This window comes from Mobula birostris, chromosome 12 (assembly GCF_030028105.1).
Source record: "Mobula birostris isolate sMobBir1 chromosome 12, sMobBir1.hap1, whole genome shotgun sequence".
NCBI lineage: Eukaryota > Metazoa > Chordata > Chondrichthyes > Myliobatiformes > Myliobatidae > Mobula > Mobula birostris.
Genome location: NC_092381.1, coordinates 21,519,204 through 21,533,451, shown reverse-complemented (window position 1 = coordinate 21,533,451; position 14,248 = coordinate 21,519,204). Strand labels below are relative to the sequence as shown.

Below are 14,248 nucleotides of genomic sequence, written 5' to 3'. Positions count from 1 at the left end.
GCTCTACACAGAACAGTACAGGCCTTTTGACCCACAATGTTGTGCCGACCTTTTAAACTACTCTAAGATCAATCTAACCCTTCCCTCCACGTAGCCCTCCATTTTTCTTTCATCCATGTGCCTTAGAGTATCTTAAACGTCCTTTAACTAATCCACCACTACCTGTGGCAGCGCATTCCATGCACCAACCACACTCTGTAGAAAAAAAACTTACTTCTGACATCCCCCGAAATGTTCCTCCCACATCTCCCAATACGTTCCTCCCAGCACCTTAAAATTACGCCCACTTGTATTAGCCATTTCTGCCCCAGGAAAAAAAATCCTGGCTTGCCACTATCTATTAGTCATGGTCATATTTTATTGATCCCAGAGGGAAATTGGTTTTCATTACAGTTGCACCATAAATAATAAATAGTAATAAAACCATAAATAGTTAAATAGTAATATGTAAATTATGCCAGTAAATTATGAAATAAGTCCAGGACCAGCCTATTGGCTCAGGGTATCTGAACCTCCAAGGGAGGAGTTGTAAAGTTTGATGGCCACAGGCAGGAATGACTTCCTACAACGCTCTGTGTTGCATCTTGGAGGAATGAGTCGCTGGCTGAATGTACTCCTGTGCCCACTCAGTACATTATGTAGTGGATGGGAGACATTAACCAAGATGGCATGCAACTTGGACAGCATCCTCTTTTCAGACACCACCGTGAGAGAGTCCAGTTCCATCCCCACAACATCATTGGCCTTACGAATGAGTTTGTTGATTCTGTTGGTGTCTGCTACCCTCAGCCTGCTGCCCCAGCACACAACAGCAAACATGATAGCACTGGCCACCACAGACTCGTAGAACATCCTCAGCATCGTCCGGCAGATGTTAAAGGACCTCAGTCTCCTCAGGAAATAGAGTCAGCTCTGTCCCCTCTTGTAGACAGCCTCAGTGTTCTTTGACCAGTCCAGCTTATTGCCAATTCGTGTTCCCAGGTATTTGTAATCCTCCACCATGTCCACACTGACTCCCTGGATGGAAACAGGGGTCACCGGTACCTTAGCTCTCCTCAGGTCTACCACCAGCTCCTTAATCTTTTTCACATCATGCTGCAGATAATTCTGCTCACACCATGTGACAAAGTTTCCTACTGTATAGCCCTGTACTCAGCCTCATTTCCCTTGCTGATGCATCCAACTATGGTAGAGTCATCCGAAAACTTCTGAAGATGACAAGACTCTGAAGTCCGAGGTGTAAATGGTGAAGAGAAAGGGAGACAAGACAGTCCCCTGTGGAGTCCCAGTGCTGCTGATCACTCTGTTGGACACACAGTGTTGCAAGCACACGTACTGTGGTCTGCCAGTCGGGTAATCAAGAATCCATGACACCAGGGAAGCATCCACCTGCATCGCTGTCAGCTTCTCCCCCAGCAGAGCAGGGCGGATGGTGTTGAACGCACTGGAGAAGTCAAAAAACATGACACCTCTTACACCTCCTATCATCTTGTACACCTCTATCAAGTCACCTCTCATCCCCTGCTTCAAAGAGGAAAGCCCCATAAGCCACTCTCTCTCATCAAGGCAGCATCTTCAATTTATTCATTCTACCTCAATTTGTTCAGTACTATTCGTCCATAGTACAACGCACAAATTGGTAGCAAATTACTCTACATGGGAATTTGAAAATTTAAGATTCATATGAAGATTTTCAGTTTAGATTCTAATAATAAGATGAGAGAGTAACATTGAAGAATATATTTAAAAGACAGGTTGTTGCTATTTTTAATCTACACCATACAGCAATGCTATTTGACTTAATGCCTTCTAAACATTGAGCAATATACTTTCAAAATTACCTATCAAGTTACTAAATATCTGTTACGCATTTCAAATTCAGTAACCGTTTAAATAATTTCTAATGTGCCAATGTGCAATGGAGGGTATATTTGTCAATAAACATCTTAATTAAAGAAATAAATGTACCCCTGACAACTTCAGGACATCCCAAAACAATTCCCTGCTATTTTCGGAGTGCCAACACCATTGCATTGGAGGAAATGTCTAGCACAAAATTTGCACAAAATGAGAAGTCACAGCAGCAATGAGAAAGAACTAGATTAACAATGCCGACGATTAACAATTTTAACTTGGCTTAAAACATCGAGATAACTTCCCTGCAACACACACAAAAAATGCTGGTGGACGCAGCAGGCCAGGCAGCATCTATAGGAAGAGGTACAGTCGATGTTTCGGGCCGAGACCCTTCATCAGGGCTAACTGAAAGAAGAGATAGTAAGAGATTTGAAAGTGGGAGGGGGAGGAGGAGATCCAAAATGATAGGAGAAGACAGGAGAGGGAGGGATGGAGCCAAGAGCTGGGAAGTTGATAGGCAAAAGGGATATGAGAGGATCATGGGACAGGAGGCCTAGGGAGAAAGAAAGGGGGAGGGGGGAAGCCCAGAGGTTATGCAAGGAGTATAGTGAGAGGGACAGAGGGAGAAAAAGGAGAGAGAGAAAATTAATAATAATAAAAATAAATAAATAACAGGTGGGGTAAGAACGGGAGGTGGGGCATTAACCAAAATTAGAGAAGTCAATGTTCATGCCATCAGGTTGGAGGCTACCCAGACAGAATATAAGGTGTTGTTCCTCCAACCTGAGTGTGGCGTCATCTTGACATTAGAGGAGGCCGTGGATAGACATATCAGAATGGAAATGGGATGTGGAATTAAAATGTCAAGCCCCTCCTGTCTTCTCCTATCATTTTGGATCTCCCTTCCCCCTTTCAAATCTCTATCTCTTCTTTCAGTTAGTCCTGACGAAGGATCTTGGCCCGAAACGTCGACTGTACCTCTTCCTAGAGATGCTGCCTGGCCTGCTGCATTCACCAGCATTTTTTGTGTGTGTTGCTTGAAATTCCAGCATCTGCAGAGTTCCTCGTATTTGCGTTTTTAGATAACTTCCCTATTTGTCTTCAAAAATAACGCCAGCTGATCCATCACATTCCAGATTAAAGATTCAAGTTTAATTGCCAAGTGGACAATGAAAGATACAGTGAAATGTGTCGCTGTGTTAACAGCCAGCATGCCTGGGGGCAACCTACAAGTGGCACCACACATTTCAGTGCCAACATAACATGCCCGCCATGCTTGGCAAAACAATACAGACCACAACAAGCAACAAAACAACAACAGCAAAAACATGCCCTGTTCCTCCCTCCCACTCACCCATAAACACAGTCAGGACAAGTCTCCGGCCTCTAGTGGACATGGACTGGGTCTGCAGACACCATCAGAACTACTAGACAGAGCCTTGGCCGAATGGGGGATTTGACAGCACAGTCTTCCTCAGTACTAAGGTGAGGTATTACCACTAAGCCACAGCTGATCTCTTTCCAGAATTCATCATAGCCTCCCACATTCATGTGGTTTTACATTACTGAAGGGAAAACAATGTTTACGGCAATTTAAAACTATTATTGCCTTCTAAAACAGCACATTTACAGTTCACAGTGATTGAACAATAATGGACAATTTTTAAAAAAGGTGAAAGGAAAATTCAATGAAATGCTTAAAGGATGGTTGATAAAGCAAAATTAAATTATGGAGCTATAAGAGGCAATTAACCTGACGAATGAAACTGAACTGACTTATATCATCTACAGCCTACACGGAATGATTTAATCTCCATAGAATATTCCAGTTCAGTATGTGTAGGCTTGCAACTCTGTTGGTAGGATTATTAGAAGATAAGAAGCCTGGTGTAAAAATTTAGGTGTGCATTCCAGTGTATGTTGCACTGTCAGAAGTTCCACCTTTGCATGAAACATAAAGCAAGGCCTTAGAAGGACAGATGACATAAGACCATAAGACACAGGTGCAGAATTAGGCCATTCAACTCATCGAGACTACTCCATTACATCATGGCTGATTTACTATCCCTCTCAACCCCATTCTCCAGCCTACTCCCCCGTAACCTTGGACACCCTTATGCGCCTCATTTTTGAAACTGCATGCAATTAAACACAACATCTTCAGTCCTGCAATTATCATTGTTACCATGTTACCAGAGATTAACTTTTTATTTCTTTCTCTTTATTCCAGAGACTCTTATAATCTCTCCTACACTCTCCTTCCCCTTTACTTTATCCTCAATTTTCCAAACTGTTGAATCTAAAGAAACACTAACTGCAATTTTGCCCTATCATCTGCTTGTCCTTCGCCACAGTCTCACTACACACTGCGTCTACTTGTATACCAACTGCTCCATCCTCTAGCCTAGAACTCCTGTTCCCATCCCCCTGCCAAATTAGGTTAAACCCTCCCCAACAGCTCCAGCAATTCTGCCTGCAAGGACAATTCCTCTGCACCTCCTCCAAAGCAATTGCATCTTCTCTGCAAAGTGGTGACGAATGCACAACATTCAAGCTATCATCCAGTATCTAGTTTGAGTATAACCTTCCCATTTTTTTCTATCCTATACATCAAATAATGATGGGCAGTTGCCTCCAGCCACCTCCGTGACCAGTGCTTTGAAGGATCTGTCAACATGAATCTCTGCCCCTTTGTCGCTCCACACCACTCAGTATTCTCCCATTTACTGTCTATTCCTTTTCTGTTGAGCCCACTATCCCTCGAAAGTTTTATTTCACAACTCATACACCACAGAAAAAGTACAACCATTCAACCCCACTGGTCACAGACCTCCAGTTAGAGTAACACCCCTCCTCGAGTACCTTCTGTCTTCTGTGGCCAAGCCTATTTTGAATTAAACTACCAGGTCTTTATGGATCTTACTGTATGTACAGTACCTTAATCCTCTGGGTCAGCCTATCACCATGTGCACCTTGCCAAATGTCTTAAAGTTCATGTATACAACATCCACTGCCCAACCTTTATCAATCATCTTCGTTAGCTCCCAGAATATCTTAGCCACGGTTGCAAGACATGACCTCTCCTGCATGGATCCATACTTACACTCCCTAACAAGTCTATGCTTTTCCAGAGATGCAAGTAGATTCTTTCGTTGAAAACTTTTCCAATAATCAGTTGGGGAGATGGGCTGAGGAACGGCAAATGGATTTCCACTTCGATAAGCATGAGGTAAGACTTATGCAGTGAATGGCAGGGCACTGATAAGTGTTGTGGAACTGAGAGACATGGGAGTACAAGTGTACAGTTCGTTGAAAGCAGCCCCACTAGTAGACAGAGTGGTGAAGAAGGCGTTTAGCATGCTGGCCTTCATCAGGTTCAGGAGTAGGAATATTATATTGCTGTTGCTGTTATACAAGTCATTGGTATGGCCTTGGGAGTATTGTGTATGGTTTTGGTCACCATACACAGACATCAAGCTGCATAAGGTACAGATGAAGATTCTGCCTGGACTAGAGGGTCTGAATTACAGGTTAGCCATGCAGTATTTTTATTCCCTTGGGGCACAGGGAGTGGTCAAAGTGGGCACAATTGCAACATTTAAGAGGCATTTGGATGGGTATATGGAGGGGAAGGGCTTGCAGGGTTATGGGCCAAATGTTGGCAACTGGGACTGGAAGGCAGGATGCTGTGGTTGGGCCAAAAGGCCTGTTTCTGTGCTGTATTACAGTATGACCACAATTTCCTGATTGTATGAAATTCCGGTTGCTGCATCAGAGGAAGAACATGGAGGCTTCAGCAAGGTTGGAGAAATGGTTCACCAGGCAGCAAGGCTCACTCGCCTCTCATCACTTGGTTTTGCTCCGTCATTCTTAATCTGTGAAACAACAGAGGCTGTTCTCCAGCTTGCTGGGGCCTCTTCTGTGCCTAAAGATCCTTGCCAAAGCCCAGCGATCTCCTCTTTCTCAATGATGTAGGAAGGATCCCATTAGGCCTTGGGGACTTATCTACCTCAACGCTGTCCAAGAGATCCAACATCACCTCCTTCCTGATCATAACTTGCCCCTGACACAAATTCAAAATTGTCATTTTTTTCACCTCAACGGACTAAAACATATCACCTGTACCATCCTGCAACCTCTTGGCTAGTCACCATCTGAATCAGACACATCAGACACATGCGTCCTTTATTGAGGTTAAAGTCGTTATTGTATATGAAAAGTAACTGAATAAAGAGTTCTTGGGCGCCCTTTGAATGCAGTGTACCAGGACACAGAAACACATCAATGCCTTCCATTGCTTCTTGCTAATTTGCCACCGTCCTTTGAATGAATGGGCTTTTACTTTTTGACCAGCCTATCCCATGGGACCTGGTCAGAAGCCAAGCAGGCGGCATCCAAGCTACTCCTCTCATTGTATCACCTGCTCAGAAGAGGGTACCTGAATCGACAAGGAGCGAGTGACAAAAGAAAGAAACAGGTGCTCGAGAAACATTACCTCGTCTCAGTAAAGTTTACACACCTTCCACGGCTGCACCCCACGTTCACTCGTACACACGCTGCAGGCTCACGCCAGCCACACTCGCTCAGAGGCCAGCCAGTGTGCCCGGGAAGAGGGCCGGCGGTATCGGATCTCGAGGGGTCGGAGGTGGCTCCTGGCTGCTGCGTCGAGACCGGCGGCCCGACACAGTGTATCCTCTCTCCGCTACTATTGTTGCTCAGTTTGCAACAACCGCCTCCAGCCCCACCCCCGGCGGCGACATGAAGGCCGATCACGGAGCGCGGGTACCTCCGCTCCGCCCCGCCGCTGTGACGTCACAAACAACAATCCAATCGGGCTGTCTGACGTCACAATCCGCTCCTCGCCGAATTCGCCGCGTGACGTCACAACACAAGCCAATCGATTTGCAAAATTCAGACCACCCCCCCGCCTTCATCAGGCCCGTGACGTCAGAACGGCGCCGTTTCCATTGGTTTGAAATGTTGTCTCCGCCCCTTGAACCTACCAATCAGCCGCTTGGGTGCGGGAAGTTTAGTGGACAGTTGTCATGGAAGTGCTTATGGGTTAAGGCTGTGTTTTGGCATTTTTGCAGCTGGTTCAGGATGTAGGTGACTTTTGAAGCATCTTGAATGGTTTCAGCCTGAGAACCATAGAAACACTACAGCACAATACAGGCCCTTCGGCCCACAAAGTTGTGGTGAACATGTCCCTACCTTAGAAATTACTAGGCTTACCCATAGCCCTCTCTTTTTCTGAATTCCATGTACCTATCTAAATGTCTCTTAAAAGACCCTATCATATCCGCCTCCACCACCGTTGCCAGCAGCCCATTCCACGCACTCACCATTCTGAGTAAAAAACTCATCTCCTGACATCTCCTCTGTACTTACTCCCCAGCACCTTAAACCTGTGCCCTCTTGTGGCAACCATTTCATCCCTGGGAAAAAGACTATCCTGACTATCCACACGATCAATGTCTCTCATCATCTTATACACCTTTATCAGGTCTAGATTTAGGATTCAGCTTTAATTAACCCACTTTATGTTACAGGAATAACACCTCTCTGCCTCTTGTCAGTTCTTTGTTTTAATGACACAATTTTGATTTACATATCTTTTTGGAGTTATAATGTAATTTGCTCCATTCCTACTCAGTATTGTGTTGATTTCTGTGTGCATCGGGAGTAATTCTTATTTTTGATTATTGTATTCCTTCTTCCCCCAATACATGTTTTATATTATTGTAACTGGGACTGGCTGCTAGTCTTTTTTGGAGATCCTGGAGATATACTGTTCCAAAAGTTGTTTGAATTGGCCAACCTTTGTTAGCTTACTATTAACGCCAGCTGAAACAAATGCTATTTGCAATTCACAATCTTACATTACCCAACAAAAACAATAGACTTCTATTTTTGTAAAATATCGGTTTCACCAAGCATTGCTTCAACTGCCTGTAATGGGCCTGTTACATATTACCACATCCAATGCATATATTCAAAGAGCTAAAATATAAACAAAAAACTTGTTAATGAAACTGGTATAATGCATAATTTTTTCCTCGATATCCCGGTTGATAACCACCCATTTCCCCATTGATCCTTACCAATTTTTATTAATGAACTATAGAAAGCATCCTATCTTGATGCATAACATTTTGGTGTGGCACTGCTCTGAATGTGATCACTAGAAACTGCAGAATGTTGTTGACACAGCTCAGCACATCATAGGAACCAGTCCCCCTTCTATGGTGTCTGTCTATACTTCTCACTGCCTCGGTGAAGCAGCCAGCATTATCAAAAACCCCCACCCACCCTGGACATTTTCTCTTCTCCCCTCTCCCATCAGACACAAAATACAAAAGCCTGAAGCCACTTACCACCAGGCTCAAGGACAGCTTCTATCCCATTGTTATCAGACTCTTGAACAGAGCTCTTGTGCAGTAAGATTGTCTCATGACCTCACAATCTACCTCATTATGATCTTGCCCTTTATCATTTGCCTGCTCTGCATGTTTTAGTAGCTTTTGCACTTTATTCTACAATGTTACTATTTTACCCTTATTCTAGCTCAATGTGTTGTTTGATCTGCACGAATGCAACACAAGCTTTTCACTGTATCTTGGTACACGTGACAATTGTAAACCAATACCAATAATTCTCACTGTCTGCAAGACAATCTATTTTAGTGGTATCTGCACACTTAATAACCATGCCTTGAACATTGTCACCCAAATCTTTGATATAGATGACAAACAATAATCAATGATAGATGACAATCAACACCTAAGGCACATCACCAGTCGGCTACCATCAAACCTTGCTTCCTACCATCAAGCCAATTCTTAGCTAGCTCTTCCTGGATCCCACATGATCTAACATCTCAAAACAGCCTATCTTGAGAATCTTATCAAAGGCTCTACTGAATTCCACATACACTACATCTACCAATCTTCCCTCATTGACCTTCTCTATTATTTCAAAAACCTCAGGCAAGTTTGTGAGACATGATCTCTCAAGCATGAAGCTGTGCTGACATCTATAATCACATATCTTATCCCTCAGAATTCCTTCCAATAACATACCTACAACTGATACTAGGCATATAGTTCTATAGTTCCAAGGCTTTGCTTTGCAGCCTGTCTTATAAATCACCAAAGATACAGGAATTAGCCATACCACAGAGTAATAACATGCTGGTTCAGTGCGTGATTCCCTTCACTGTTCTCACTTCCCTCATCCATCCAATGAGGCTGCCCATTATGCCCCTGGCGTTTAGGACGGCAATGAAGGTCCTTCGCGTCTGTCTGCCTTTGACCACTCAGATGCAGAAAGCTTCTTCATTGCCAGGTTTCCATAACCGTTTTGTTTTACCAGTCAGGACTGTTCGCCCTGATCTGAACCCCCGAAACCTGGAGGATCACTCTTGGTCTGACCTCTACCCTTTGACCTGTTTGGCATGGCTGACCCTACCAAGAGTCAAAGCATAAAGCCCTGACTCCAGCCGACACAGCTCTCCAGGTCACTGAGGCACGCAAGCCTCCAGACCACAACGAGGTTGTGGTCCTCTTGGAAGAGTGTTTACTAATGACTACACCAAGGGCATCAGCCTTTGTATTTCGCTCAGCAGCTTGTTTACCAAAAAGCCTTTGGCAGAACGGTAGAAGTAGTCAATTCTGTAAGGAGTCCTCCCCGTGGAATCCGTGGGCTCTCTCCAGGTCCTCGGTTTCCTCCCACAGTCCAAAGAAGTACCGGGTAGGTTAATTGTCCCATGATTAGGTTAGGGTTAATCGGGGGTTGCTGGGGCAACATGGCCTGAAGGGCCTACTCCACAATGTGTCACTAAATAAATAAACAAACAGAATCCCCACCTCCATGGCCTCAGGTTGGGGTATGTTGTTTTGAAACAGAAAGTACCCAGAAATGAAATGATTATACAACAGGATATATAAAAACCTGCTTCCAACTAACGTTGTCAGAATTCTGAAAGTGCTGTTTATCAGTAAAAAGCTCGTCCAGACAGCTGTAAACTTGATTTGCAACACCCAATGTGAATTCCCCAAAGGAAAAATAACCATTCAGAGATCCACTGATTTGCAAATCTGAAATGCTGACTGGCATATGGAACCGATTAATTTCACGTTTGTGTACAGCAGGACTTCATCCTCCTGCAAGAACATTTCAGGATGAAAATATAAACATAAAACAGTGTTGCTATTGTTCTCCTTGTTTCAAAAGCCCCTTGGGTTAGATGAAAGTGTTATTGTTGAGGAAGATTACTTACATCTTCATCATATCCCCTCATAGGTTCCGTCTGCTCAGGTTTCTGTATGCAAATAATGACCTATTATAATTGGCTGCTGTGGAGCCACTGGCAGGCTGACATTTCAGGAGAGCAGATGTTTGCGGCTAATTCAGCATGAGCTGGGTCCCATTAGCTTCTGGAGAAGAATGAGAAGTTATGCTCCTCGCTTGGCCCTGCCAATTAGGAGCCACAATTCACCCTGCAAGTTGGTACAGGTTGAAAATTTTCCATGAGCACTCTATTTATTTTAAATCAGCATGTGTATGAAAGCAAGATGCTGAGTTCCATCATTTCCAGTGATGAGATTTTGGGTATTTAAATGCATTCTAGCAAAGTGATAATGACATATAAACACAAGAGATTCTGCAAATGCCATAAATCCAGAATAACACACACACACACAAAATGCTGGAGGAACTCAGCAGCGTCTATGGAAAGGAATAAAGATTCAACATTTCAGGCCGAGAGCTTTCATTGATAATGCTTCATCAGTAATTATCAGTGATCAGTAATGACCTATTGCAGAATTCCCAGTGTTCACAGTGTTGGCCTGGGCCGGAGCCGGTATCTTTAGATCGGAAGGGGAGGAAATCTCTTTGACTCAAAAGGTAGGAAACACTTTTCCATCTGGAAGGTAGAATTTTCCTCATTCTACTTGTGCCCTTGGAGACATGACACAAAAACAAAAGAGTGTTTTTTTTTTTGGAGAACTTGGCCTCAAATAACCGAATAAAGAGACCATTTCCTCTTTAGGTTTAAGGCCAGATGTGAAAATAAGCACAGCAGAAGTCCTGGGTGCTACATTTGAACATCAGGTTACAGTGCATATCTTAGCTCTCTTGGAGAACAGTGTGTCTTTTGTTCGTCTTTTTTTTGCAGGCAAAATGCATATGTTAATTATTATTTGTTATCTATTTAATAATAATCATTATTACTAATATTCTGTATTTGCACACTTTATCTTCTTTTATTGTCTGAGGAATAAAAAAGGTGTGAACACATTAATGGGATTATATTATAGACCACCTGACAGTCAACAGAATTTAGGGGACTAAATTTGTAGAGAGATGGTAGACTGTTGCAAGAAACATATGGTTTGTATAGTAATACACATAAAATACACTCCGTCTGCTAATGTTTCTCAGCCCGAAACATCGACTGCACTCTTTTCCATAGATGCTGCCTAGCCTGCTGAGTTCCTCCAGCATTTTTTGTGCATTACTTTGATTTTCAGCATCTTCAGATTTTCTCTTGGTTGTGATAGCAGGTGATTTTAACTTTCCACATATTGACTGGGACTCCCATAGTGTAGAAGGACTGGATGGGAAAGAGTTTGTCAAATGTGTTCAGGAAAGTTTCCTTAATCAGTGTGTAGAAGTCCAACTAGAGAGAGTGTGATACTCGAGACAGGGACAGGGGAGGTAACAGAAGTTTGTGTAGGGGAAAACTTTACATCTAGTGATCATAATGCCATTAGTTTCAATCTGATTATGGAAAAGGATAGGTCTGGTCCTTGGATTGAGATTCTAAATTGCAGAATGGCTACTTATGACGATTGGGACAGGTTGTTTTCTGGCAAAGGAGTACTTGGTCAATGGGAGGCATTGAAATGTGAAATTTTGAGAGAACAGAGTTTGTATGTTCCTGTCGGAATAAAAGACAAGGGTAACAGATTTATGGAACTTTGGTTTTCAAGAGATATTGAGGCCCTGAAGGTGCATAGCAGGTACAGGCAGACAGGAACAAATGAGATACTTGTGGAGTCTAAGAAACGCAAGAGAACACATAAGATGGAGATCAGGTGGGCTAAAAGATGACATGAGGTTGCTCTAGCAGACAAGCTGAAGGAGAATCCTAAGAGCTTCTACAGATAAATTAAGGGCAAAAGCATAAACAAAATTGGTCCTCTGGAAGATCAGAGTGGTAATCTATTCATGCAGCCAAAAGAGATGGGGGGAGGGAGAAATCTTACATGGAGCAACACACGCAAAATGCTGGAGGAACTCAGCAGGCCAGGCAGCATCCACAGTCGCCGTTTCGGGCCGAAACCCTTCGGCAAGACTGTATGGATCTTAAATGGATATTTTTTGCATCTGTATTTACTTGGTGGATGGACACAGAGTCCATAGAAGTGAGGCAAAGCAGGAGTGATGTCATGGACCATATACAGATTACAGAGGAGAATGTGCTTGCTGTTTTGAGGAAAATTAGCATGGATAAAAATGAATCTATGATCCTATAAATCTCCAGGGCTTGACAATGTGTTCCCTTGGATCCTGTGGGAAGCTAGCGCAAGGTCCCAAGCGGAAATATTTAAAACATCATTGGCCATGGGTGAGATGCCGGAGGATTGGAGGATAGATAATATTGTTCCATTGTTTTAGAAAAGCTCAAAGGATAAGCCAGGAAATTATAGGCCAGTGAGCCTGACATCGGAAGTGAGAAAGTTATTGGAAGGTATTCTGAAGGACTAGACATATAAGTATTTGGATAGACAAGGACTGATTAGGGGTAGTCAACATGGCTCTGCATGTGGTAGCTCATGTCTAACCAATCTTATGGATTTTTTTGGGGAAGTTACTAGGGAAGTTGACGAAGGCAAGGTAGTGGATGTTGTCTACATGGACTTTAGCAAGGCCTTTGACGAGGTCCTGCAAGGGATGTTAGTCAAAGTTCAGTTGCTTGGCATTCAAGATGAGGTAGTAAATGAGATTAGACATTGGCTTCATGGAAGAAGCCAGAGAGTGGTTGTAGATGGTTGCCTCTCTGACTGGAGGCCTGTGACTAGTGATGTGCCGCAGGGATTGGTGCTGGGTCCATTGTTTTTTGTCATCTGTATCAATTATCTGGATGATAATGTGGTAAACTGGATCAGCAAATTTGTGGATGACACCAAAACTAGTGGTGTAGTCGTCAGTGAGGAAGATTATTGTAGCTTTCAGCGGGATCTGGACCAACTGAAGAAATGGGCTGAAAAATGGCAGATGGAATTCAATACAAACAAGTGTGCGGTGTTACACTTTGGAAAGACCGACCAAGGTAGGTCTTATGTGGTGAGTGGTAGGGTACTGAGGAGTGTGGTAGAATAGAATACAGGTCCATAATTCTTTGAAAATGGCATCACAAGGCTGTAAAGAAAGATTTTGGCACATTGGCCTTCATAAATCAATCGAGTACAGGATTTGGAATGTTATGTTGAAATTGTATAAAACAATTATATAAATGGCAGATGAAGTTCAACCCAGATAAGTATGGGATGGTTCATTTTCGTAGGTCAAATATAATGTCAGAATATAGCAGGGGTCCCCAACCTTTTTTGCACTGTGGACCGGTTTATTATTGACAATATTCTTGCGGACTGGCCGACCCGGGGGGGGGGGGGGAGGTGTTTGCCAACGGACAAGAGTAGCAGTCAAATACGTTGTGTTTACCCAAAAAAGACTACAATGACCATGAAGCCTTGTGCGGGCACCAGTGCGCATGCGTGTACGTTCCGGTTTTTTCCTTCTGCGAATCCTTTTTGGCGATTCTGTTTGGTGGGGGGTGTTAATCATGACCAGATATAGGTGATAAGTGGCTAATACACTCAATTTCGTTTCTAAAAGGGTTTATCTAACAAATTTAATATTAAACACACAGCGCATATTTTCCTCGCATGAATATAGTGATAAGTCAATTATCAGGAGAGCTTGAAGTAAGTGTTGAACTAACTTCCAGTAGAAGTGGCAGGGGCAGGTTCGATATTATCATTTAAAGAAAAATTTGGATAGCTATATGGACAGGAAAGGAATGGAGGGTTATGGGCTGAGTGCAGGTTGGTGGGACTAGGTGAGAGTAGCGTTCGGCACGGACCAGAAGGGCCGCGATTGCCTGTTTCCATGCTGTAATTGTTATATGGTTATATAAGTAAGTCAATAGCATCATAACATTTTAAGTAACGTTTGGATATTAAACACACAGCGCATATTTTCCTCATATGAACATATAAAATCATTGCAACACACCAATATCGCTGAATCAGTGGGAGCACTGGGCTTGTTTCCCTGTAACAAGACGGTCCCATCGAGGGGTGATGGGAGACAGCGATACTCG

At 43.3% G+C, this 14,248-nt stretch overlaps 1 protein-coding gene across 3 annotated transcripts in view; it reads right to left on the bottom strand.

Annotated features, from left to right (window-relative positions):
- The window catches only part of btbd8 (BTB domain containing 8), a 120,257-nt gene extending 113,635 nt beyond the window's left edge, over positions 1-6,622 (bottom strand). For 2 of the 3 annotated variants that reach the window (XM_072273421.1, XM_072273423.1), the window contains exon 1: positions 6,377-6,622. The gene's annotated coding sequence lies outside the window, so the exon portion shown is untranslated. Of the gene's footprint in view, positions 1-6,352 lie in introns of all 3 variants that reach the window. The other variant, XM_072273422.1, reaches the window with a different exon arrangement.
- Positions 6,623-14,248: the final 7,626 nt, after the last annotated feature.